The sequence below is a fragment of the Bactrocera dorsalis genome, chromosome 4 (assembly GCF_023373825.1).
Source record: "Bactrocera dorsalis isolate Fly_Bdor chromosome 4, ASM2337382v1, whole genome shotgun sequence".
Taxonomy (NCBI): Eukaryota; Metazoa; Arthropoda; class Insecta; order Diptera; family Tephritidae; genus Bactrocera; species Bactrocera dorsalis.
This window is the reverse complement of record NC_064306.1, coordinates 48,273,119-48,284,424: the sequence shown is the minus strand read 5'-3', so window position 1 is coordinate 48,284,424 and position 11,306 is coordinate 48,273,119. Positions and strand designations below refer to the sequence as shown.

Here is an 11,306-nt window from a genome sequence, read left to right as displayed (position 1 = left end):
TGGGAGGTGGTGTACCTGTCTTATTGCTATCAAATGTCGCCCAAATCACTCCATCGTGGTAAATTGCAGGCAGCAAATAGCAGTTTTCAAGCTAGGCGCCAAGACCGAACGCCAAGTCGTCATTGACATGTACATTTTTTTTCTTCCACCACATAGGTCAAACCGTTAGTCCTTGGAATAACTGTATGAAAGCTGACAGCAACTAACCATAGAGCAAGCGATGTCGCTTCGAAAGGTCGAGCTTTCTACTTAGAAATACTTTGTGCTATGAAAATATGCTTCCTCACAAACTTCAATTATACTATACCTTATAACGACCTTACCCAATATTTCGTGTAAAGTGAAAAGCGAAAGTATTCATTTTGCCAGCTTGACAACATAAGTACTTTTATAATCTTACAGAACGATGTAATGTAGAAAAATTATTGAATTTGTCGAGCAGGTCTCTGGGATAGTGACTTTCATTCGAATAGCTTATTATATATCACCAATTATTTATTAATAGGGCCAGTATTGCGAAATGAAATTTTTTACTTCCATATCACTTCTATAGATATTCATGTAAGTTATCGTAAAACATGACTTATGCACCAATGAATAGTAGAGACAATAGACATGTTAATAAATACATATTGTTATATGTCCTTTTGTAATTCTTTTGGTAACCTGTAATTTCTGATGAATTAATACAGTTTGCAATAAGCCTAATTTCGAAATAAGAAAGACGAATATTAATTGGCCCCCATTTTGATCGCCATTTAATGACTGAACTCGCTCGAAAAAGTGAAACCACTCGTGCTTACGATCTGCTATGCCCGATAATGCAAATCATCGCTGTAACCACAATCATTGAACGTTTCGGCTAAAAAGTAAATGCTTACCAAAAGTATGACTAGCATGTAGGCGATTTGCCATGTGTAGAGTAATCAAATCGATACGTCTATATTGTGTCACCGTAGTATGAAAACTTCGTAAGTAGACAACAGGTGCATTGTCCTTTACATAGCAAACAATAGATCTTCACTAGGCAATCGTAAAGATAATAGAGCCAATGCGTTTGAAAGAGTGAATGCTGCCACATAGGGCGTAAGCATAACTCAAAAAATAGTGATCAGTAGTTTGGAACGCTCCTTTCATCATTTCTCCAAAGACTTAACCGAATTTGAAATTTTTGCGTATAGAATAAGTGAACGATCTGAATAATTTTTATATAAAACGCCATGTAGGACCTGTTATCACTGATTAACTTTTATTATTCATAACTAGTAACAGCAACCTTACAATCACCATTTCCAGTAAAATCTGAGAAAATCACGGGGACAAAAAACGGTTCAAAGTTTTCGCGGTCCGCCGAAACCTAGTTTGGAATGCCGGGTCAGAAAAATGCTATATCTCCGAAAATAATTTGAATTTTAGAAAAATCCTTCTTGTAAACATACTTTCATGTAAGTTTTTGACCGTATACACTTCTGCACAAAAGCAAATAAGAAGGTTGATTCACCAGATTTTATTGTCTAAACATGTTCCAGACTAGGAAATACCCCCAATTTCGAAGTAAGTACCTAACTATAACAACCCAGAATTGATTTTTTGCTTATGAGGGATCTTCAAAGATAATATATGAATATTAAGACGTTGTTAGTCATATGTCCAGGAAATTGCATTTCCACGAAATTATAATGAGTACTCTGTACAATTGCTTTATTTCCTTATTCATTAAACACATTCCACTATTGTTTTAATCTTCCGCTAGACAAAGGGTCATGTCGCAATGCAACAATAGAACTTTGACTCGACCTAAAGAGTCGAATGATTATTCAAGAGTAACAATGCATCTTTGGCACGTCAAAAAAATGTGCTAGTGCGGTAGTCATTCTTTGAGCTTGGGTTGGCCTCGCTCGACTTGCATTGTTCAACTCTCTGCGTATTACAATAAGTGGACGAAGGAAATAATGCCTTGTAACATAAACGCAATAATTAGGGCTTGTGTATTCGCTGAAGATGTTTCTACCTTAGTATGGAAACTATAGGTCACAGAATTAAGGAGAGTTAAAGTTAACACGTTCCTGCCGAAACCAATTTTGGATGCCCAATTGGAAAGTGTCGATACACCAAGAAACATAATTTTAACATTATCGACAGTGAGAGTCTTAGACATAGGTAAATGGATCGTTAACTTGAATAGTTAATAGCACATTTCAATCAAATGAACAATTTCATCAACAAATTCGGAAACCAGGAATTTTCGAGCAATAATCATCCCCTTAAACCAATGAGCACATTGTCGTCATTGAAGGGCCTGCAAAATTGCCTATGATACTTCTGAGAACCCACATTTTACTGTCGAAAAACAAATGCATCCAAGACGCGTCACACCAAACAGTGTGTAATTTGGCCTGGAGATATAACAAGACCACATGCTTTTGAAAATGATGCTTGTCAAGCAGTGACGGCGAACTGGAACTTTGATCGAAATCGCGACAATGCATTCCTTTTGCCGACGTTGGATAGTGATTGATATGGGTTGGCCTCAACTATGTGGTTACAAACAGACGAGGCCTATCTATGTCACTATGCGAGCTCGTGAAACACTGTAACAATTACGGCATAAGACAATTGGCCAGGGTCGTGTACTCTATCGATTTTGTTGTTCAGTAGAACTATAGGTTCACCTGTAGATGGTGTATTTCACAACACTAGATTTGTTTTATGGTGTTATCGTGGCGTAACATCACAGATCTATTGCAACAAGTCCACAACAGTTTAGAGAATAACGTTAGAAAATATTGACATCGTAACGAATGGGGGTGATGACTACTTGTGTGTGTTGTAGAAAACGGAACCATTTGATGAACTAACGTGGGAAACAGATTTTTTTTCTCGCGTTATAAAGATGAAAGAGAGGAGGTAGAGAAACATTGTTCTCGGAATGAGAGCGGGCTTAAATTGCCTAAAATATGAGTAAACGCATATGAACTTGGTAGAGAATGGAAGCTTGACAACCTAATAGAGCTTAATCCAGAAAAGACAGAGATGTCACAGAGAACAGAGTAACTAGGCATGGTGATGAACAAGAGAGTAGGGAACATTTTAAGATGATGCTTGTCAGCAGTGACCCAGAACCGGCTAAAGCTTTATCCTCGAAGAAGCGAAATGCCTGTGTTGCGGTTCCGCAAGGAAAATAAAAAGCTATAGGATTATTAGTTGATGTTTGGTATATGTAGGTGCCCTACGAATTAGGACGATGAAACCACCATCCATTGCAGCCGACGAGCTGGACGTACTGCACCGAGAATCGACAAGTGACCGTTTGCCACAGTTGCCCTGTAGATGCTGACACCACTGCTGGCATGGTAAAATTTATTTATTCAGAATCGACCACGATCTATATGCAAAATATGCAGTCCACAACTTGGTATCAGCATATATATGAAAACTAAGTAACGATGGTTATGACTCTAATCATCTCTTGTAGAAACACGCTGAGCATTACCCACACACCATGGACATTTTCTTTCTGTACTCGCTAACAGATCCGACCCCGTCGAAACAGAACAAACTTCCGGGGTCGGCTAACCGCTGGATAGTAACTCAAATGAAACCGAATGGAGCTCACCACCTTAACTAAAGCTTAAAGACATAGATATACCGTTATAGACAGAGAACAGAGCTAGGCAACAAACCATGTCATGGAAATTTTCGACACACATGTGTTCCTTGTTGAAATCAATACAACCTCTTTTTGTTTTCATTTGATTGAGATACCCATCATAACGAAATATCACAAAAATTAGTCGGTAAATACTTCAAACCTTAAGGATATTGTCTTAGTTCTTATATATATAATTTCCTTTTCGATATTGTAGGATTCTGAGTAAGACCTCTCAATTACTCTATTTGGACCAGTTTTGAGGAAAAGAGTGCCAAAACAATCTAGTCAGAGACAAAATCATATATTTTTGCTTTGTTCATGCAAGTGAGAGTCACTTCCATAGAGTTTAGACCATTCTTAATTCTTAATATGCTTAATTAACTGTGATTTACACAAGTACTTTCAAGGCACTGCATACGTACTTCTCATATCCGCACTTGATTGCGCTCGAAACTTTCAGTTTCAAATTAAACACTTTTATGTGTGTAACATATACATACTTATATGGATATGCACACACAAACGCTTATGCGCTGGGAGCATAAGAAACATTGCCCTCCATACGAAATTCTAATTAAGCCGAGAATAAAATGCAAATTAGTTGGGCGATTTTTAATTCTGTGACGATAAACAGTTCATTAGTCGAAATAGAACATTTGCATTTAGTGCACTGGAATGAACGGCATGAAAGTAAAGCAACAACTATGACACAACAAAAAGTAAATAACAACAACTGAATTCGAAAAGCGAAAAATACATATTTTATGCTCATGTACTCACGAACATATACCATGTATGGATGAGATTGTGTGTTGTAGACTATAAAACAATTTGCCAAACAAAAAGTAGTAATGTCAAAAAGCTAAACATGGAAAAAAATAAATAAACGTGACAAGCTGCGGTTGAAAATGAAAATAATTTACATAAGCAGACACATAAAAAGTATATAGCAAATCTCAACGTTGTCTTTAAAAAACGTTATGTGCGGTACTTTTGCGTAATGTTAGGGTTGAGGCGATGGATTAGGTGCAGTCCATTCGAAAAATGACAAAATTTTTGGCAAAACACCAAAAACAGTTTTCGGCCGGAAGAGCCCCGAATTTAGGCGGATCAATGGACTTAGATCCTTCGAGAGTTGGAATAGTTATGCTGCTTAATTTTAAGGGTTAATGTCAAACAACTAGTTTTGAAGTCTAAAAAAAAAATCGCATGATTTTGGTAGTTAGTTTTGTATGTAAGGAGGTGCCATTTCTTGAATGAATTCGAGGTTTGTCCGAACCCTAGTATTTGCAATCTTGTAACTCACAAAATTTATCGTAAAGATTGACATTTTTTATGTTACTTACGAACGCCTTTGTTGTTTACAGTCACTTAAAATATTCAACTCGTCCAAAAAGTCGAAATATGTGGCGAATAGTTGTTCAGCATCACGATATGCGATCGCTATCTCACACGTAACGTTTGACGTTTGTAAACAGTGTACCTTTGAAAAATCACTTCCAGAAACTGTTAATGCTGTGGACAAAACGTCCAACGGTGCATTTTTGAGGTAGGATTTTCTCATGACATTAGATTGACAGGGAGCACGTCTGGGATGGGATTCACAAGACATGGTGTCAAAGAGAAAAGAGTGCTCAGTATGCTCTTGACTATTTCCATTCATGAAGAGAACTGAGCCTCATACGAGCTGAACACGCTTTGCAATATCATTTCGAACCGGGGAACACTGATTTAGTTAACCAAAATTCAAGTGATTTGCAAGCGGTGTAGAATTGAAAATCCGCTCATTTTTCTTTTTATGATCGAAAATTTTAGTTCAAAGCGACTGAAGGCTAATCTTTCTGGTTGACACCATGTCTACGTAATAACGCAAAATTGCCGCGTTTGGGTGAAGTAGCTAAACAGAAGCCGTTCAAGAACTGCCCATGCATCCCTGAAAAAATGAACTGTTGGTGTGGTTTGTATCGACACTGCGTTTGGAATCATTGGACCGTATATTTTTTTCATAAGATGACACATAAAAAGTTTCGACGCAATCGTTTTACGGTAAGAATAGTGCGATTCCTATCGTTCGATTGATAACAAACTGGTTTAGGGTGATCGGATTGCCCAAAAATGGATACATCTGAACTGAATTGGTTGACATTGTGGTTTGCATACAAGATATGGCGCTACATGCCACAACAGCGCGCGATTATATGGACATTTCGAGGGGAAAAGGCTTTGAGGACAAACAATCACTCAGAAATGGACCGTATATCGTGGCCACACAATTTTGGATCAGTCGATGTAGGTAACTAACCTTTAGACTATTTGGGATTTGGCAACCCTAGTGGGGCATAACGGTAACTCACGTACTAAGTCGTACAGAATATATGCTAGCAACTATTCCAGCTTTGGAAGACAACTATTTCCGAAGTGAAACGTTCGGGTATTCCGAGCGCGAAATGCTCGAAAAACAGTTGACCCAAAATTGGACTTTGCCGAATGGACCACCTAAGACGACAAAATCGCGGTCAACATTTAAATCGAAATTATCTTCAAAAAAGTAAATGTCATGAACCAATCTAAACGTTTCAAATAAGAACGATGAGCATTTTGCAACAGTGCATTAGTGTACGTTTTTTTTTGTAAAAAAAGGGTTATCAAGGGCTGCTAAAAAATCATACATTTCTGGCCCTTTATATCGCAAGATATTCAAGTGACTTATAGTGGGTACGATAAACTCGTTTTTTGATTTATTCAAAACTAGTTAAACTCCATCAAGAGGTATACACTGTAGACTGCTATAGGACTTTTGTCAACTTTTCGAAATCACTTATTGTAGACCCGATTTGTCAGTAGCGTCCAAAGTACATGGTCTTCTAATACGACAGAAAATTGCTTCCCAGCAAGCGATCTTCTGGCGAATCTAAGAACACGAATGCGGAAGCATTTGGGGCCCACTATTGATTTTGTCATAGTTTTCACTGGTGTATTTAACGATTCTAGTACATTCCAAAATAATATGATCATTGGGTGCCTACTGGCGTATAACCTTGATAGCGGATGACTACTTGAATTTTCTACGCTTCGGAGCGATTTCATCATCTTCAATTCACTCGCATGACAGGAGTCGCATCTGGAACTTCGGATGTGAAATCATGACGCTTTCCGAAATTGTCATGGTGCACGAGGATTAGTAATTCTCTGGATTGCCAAAACTCGAGTGCTTACCCTTAATTTAGAACAATCTCCAAAACACTGGCACCGAATATACAATTTAGTGGCACCTACTTTGCACAGAGTTTTCTATACCGAAAAGACAGTGAATGATGACACGTCCTACGTGTGATATCCTTAAGAGGACCCTATCTCAAAAAACTTCACTTTATTTTGTGGGACTTTTAATGAGTTTCGTCGAAGAACTGCGAACCATTTTTTTGGCTTCGAATACCTGTCTTCTCAACAACTTTCGTCGGAGCTCGTCATCTAACGCGTAATTTTGACCAATCTAAGCTGCGTTCTATTGCATACTTATATTATATAATAATTTTAATGATGATCGCTATTCGAGAAGTAATATACAATTCAGGTGCCTTTTGCAAAAACACATATAGTATTTCTAAAAAAAAAAATATAGGGTAGGCGCAAAACAGTCTTTTCGATATCTTCTAACAAACTTCAATTTATGCCTGTTTATATTATAATGAACCGATTGTCAAATGAATCCAAAATATATATGTACCATTTTGTGTCGACAAATAGTTTTCCTGCCATATCCATTTATCGCGTGAGAAATGCATAGCATTCTCCGTCCAGGTCTGAAGATCCCTGTTCCAATCCACAAAACACGTCAGCATAACCTTTCCAGGCGTCAATCCTGGCTTTGCGTATCATTTTCTGCACAATGGATTCTCTTGGCAATCGTCCTTTTTACCTGTAACAAAATTTCGAAATTATAGCGAAGTTCTTGACATTACGTTTTGAGTGAATTGATAATCTGTAACGTTTTTCAACTTTCCCCAATGGAAATTTCAGATTTTGGCTAAATGAAGTTAAAATTCCCCACGCTTTCTAACATCTGAAACACACTGGCATGACACAATGTGACTTTTCGGAGTGAAACATGGAGATATACGACTTGCAATCGACATAATTTATGAACGCAAAATACGAAAGCATTAACCCTTTTCGGACTGAACCAATATCCAAACACGAATTATTTAAACTTATCTCCGTGATTTCTCAATTTCTTACTATGAGTTCTTTTTTCATTTTAAACATCCCCACAATAAAGCTGACTTAATTCGACTACATAGTTAGCCAACATTAAATTCCCATCAATTGGATAAATCAGATAGATGCACACAATTCTTAAAACCAACACTAAAGTTAAGTAAAAGTGCTTCTTAAATGCTTGAGCTTCATTTGAATGCACTCGAGCCACTAGAAACACCTAACGCAGCGTGGTAACGAACATTTACAACTTCCTCTTCTTCTTCTCATTCAACTATCGCTTCACTTGCTGCCAGTGCTTCTCTACAATTTGCTACTCATTCGCTCAGCATTTAAAATTCTTACAGTAGAAATCGCACAAGAGTGCGAGCATAAAGAAATTTTGCAAAAAACACCTCCCACACCCAAAACAGGTCGAGATCACATCAATTATTCAGTATTGGCAATGTTAATTGAATAGTCAATGAGTACATTTGCAATATCCTGTATGTACAGTGTGAGTCGTTCGGCCAGCCATGGGAGGTTTTAGGTCAGTCGGCGCAATGTTCATTGTGGGCAATGTAAAAATAATAACTGTACATTCAGATTTACACGAAGGAGCTGATATTGCAGGTGAAGGTGAAGTGGGCACCTGAGATCGTGCTGAAGAGGTTTTACGTTTTACTTTGTTATCTTTTTGTTTTTCTCTGAAGTTTCTCAGAAGTTTACCGAAATTCATAATTGTGTGATGATAAATGTGCAGAAATGAAATTTGTGCAACACTAATTCTATCTCTTCGTAATAAGTGGAATATTTGCGACATCGAATATCGGTTACTATACTGTAAAATTTGGAAAGACTATAAGTGCTTCTTGACAGTCAATGCTTTTCCTTCATCTGAAACATATAAGATCCACTAGATATGTACACTTCGCAGCGTAAGGAAAACGAAATTATAGCTTTGAAGTAGATGCTGATCCTTCTTCATAATATCAACTATCACATTCACTTGCAAAACGCCAGTGAAACTATCGGGATATGCGGCATGAAAATAGCACTATATACTCAATGTCGCTCAGCAGATAATAAACTGAAAATAAGTCGAGGTAATTGAGTGCGAGCATATATAGACAAGTTTCCCTAATTATAGCGTTTATTAAGAAAATGTAAAGATCAAAATGATGGCTGGAATCAATTTGGAATGGAATTGAATAGTTTAATGGACTGTGCCAAAATAGGATACCACTTATTTTTGCCAGATAGGTACAATCTGTTTCCTGCAAGTTCGCGTTAACATATGTGAATACAGTGAAATATAACTAACAAAAAATTTGACTTGGAATTTTATAATAAATCCTATGATTAGTTTGGATATTGCGTCAACAGTTAGCACCTGAGATCGTTGCTGAACATGGAGTTCTTAACTCCGAAATTACCTCTGTGCTATCTTTTAAGTTTTTCTTCGTTAAAGGCAAATCCCGCTTGAGAAAACGTTCCGTGAGATTAATGTTGTTTTTGGGGATCGGACTCATATCACTTACGAACTGCGTGAAGAAATGCAGACATGAAGATTTCGACGAACAGAGCAGGTGAAACACGACACCATGGGATATAGCACCCGGCGGAAGAACCCATGACAACGAATACCGATCAAATTTTCTATGCGATAACATCGAGTTAAAACACGGCATGTTGGCATTATTGTGACTACGCCTTACATGAAGATGAGTTTGTAGTCACCAACATCTTTAAACACCATCTACAGTAAGGATAGATACACAAAAAAGGGGTTTTGCCTCCTGAGTGTTTGGTTTTAAACTTGTTTGGGCCGCATGATTTGACGCACAAAAAAAGCTTCTAGACGATTACAACGCCTGCGAATATGGCTGCTGAATACGGGAACAAGACTCGACAAATTCTTTGAAGTCGCACGATGTGACTGGCGATCAGAATATCAAAGATACATACGACAATATAAGCAAAACGCCTGATCGTGGTCGCAGGCCTGATGATATACTAAGTTTATTTCCCATAACGTAGCCAAGCCCAGGATTGAACTGGGCCAGAAGGTACTGCTGATATATGAGGTTTTGGGGTATTGGAATGATACCATCTCTGCGAACACTGGACGCTTGAAGCAGGCGATCGACCAGAAGCGTCCATGAATTGGCTAACTGGAAGGGTGTAGTGTTGTCCGCCAGGACACATCGCCAGACCACCCCACCTCTGTTAATGGCGATAGCAATGAGAAAGTGAAAGGAACAGTGTTAGAAAGAGATCTCAATGTATTATAAGAATAAACTCAACTCATTTTAGTTAAAGTTTTGAGTATAAAGTATGTCAACTAGATATGTATTAAAAGATCTGAATCTTGTTCAAAAACGAAGTCGATTAGAGGCCACAAAAGAAATGTTTGGAAACGAAACTGATGCCGAGCCGAAAAAACCAAAATTCACTAAAGACACTGCAGACTATCCCAGCCTATAACCCTCGGCTAAAAAATTTAATGAATCGTTAAAATACTAATATCGACCCAGCAGCCTATCTTATACGAAAAGAGTTGTACTAAACTATATGAAAATGATTTTTGTTATCAGTCGAGACAGTGCACATGATGTAAAGGTCCAAACTCAAACAATCTGCTGGAGAGACAACAGTGAAGCGAACGATAAACCTGATAATTATGAGATGTTAAAATTGGCAGGAAACAATGTCTAAATTAAAATAAGTATTTAAAGCGCTTAAAAAAACTATTGTAACCTGATATTGACTGCACCAGTTTTAAAAAAGATACTATTAAAATTTTTATTAATACTATTTATATAGAAAGTATTTTTTTTTTTAAACAACTGGAAAATTAAGATAAACTAATAATTTCTTTTTCTTTCTAATTTTCAGCGCCTCCATCGCTGCCACCAATCTATTATCTTATCACTTAGTCCAAAATGTGTTGCCTACTTTTAAGCGCGAGTTAATGTGAAAAAACAATGCTAAAATGACGTCAGGTCATCATATTTTGTTGGCAATCGTACTACAGTGCTTTTAATCGCAATAAATTCAAATTTGGTTTTCTTTATTAGTGTTTTCGATGTAAATCGGTCGAGTTGTGTATATCAAATGTGTGTGTAAAGTGAGTGAAAAATAAGTGCAGTGAAGTTGTGAAGTGAAATATAAAATAATTAGCTAAATAAAGTGTTATTTATAGTGAAAAAATATAAAAAAAAGGTTTTATAGTAGTGAAAAAGGGTTATTATAGTCATGAGAAATGTGAAAATGTGTGTTGTGCAATCAAAAATTCAAGTGTTTGTGAAAGTGCAATGAAAATGGCAGAATTACAAGAAGCTGTGGAGCGGAAAACCAATCAACTTCAAGCAAACGGTCTTTATGAATGGTGCAGGTAAGGTGAGTACACATTTTTTAATATTTACATTAAATTTTTTTATTTGTTAATAGTGAT

The 11,306-nt window shown here is 37.1% G+C and overlaps 1 protein-coding gene across 1 annotated transcript in view; it reads left to right on the top strand.

Annotated features, from left to right (window-relative positions):
- The window catches only part of LOC105233437 (probable cytosolic iron-sulfur protein assembly protein Ciao1), a 390,892-nt gene that overhangs the window by 143,349 nt on the left and 236,237 nt on the right, over nt 1-11,306 (top strand). The window lies entirely within an intron of this gene.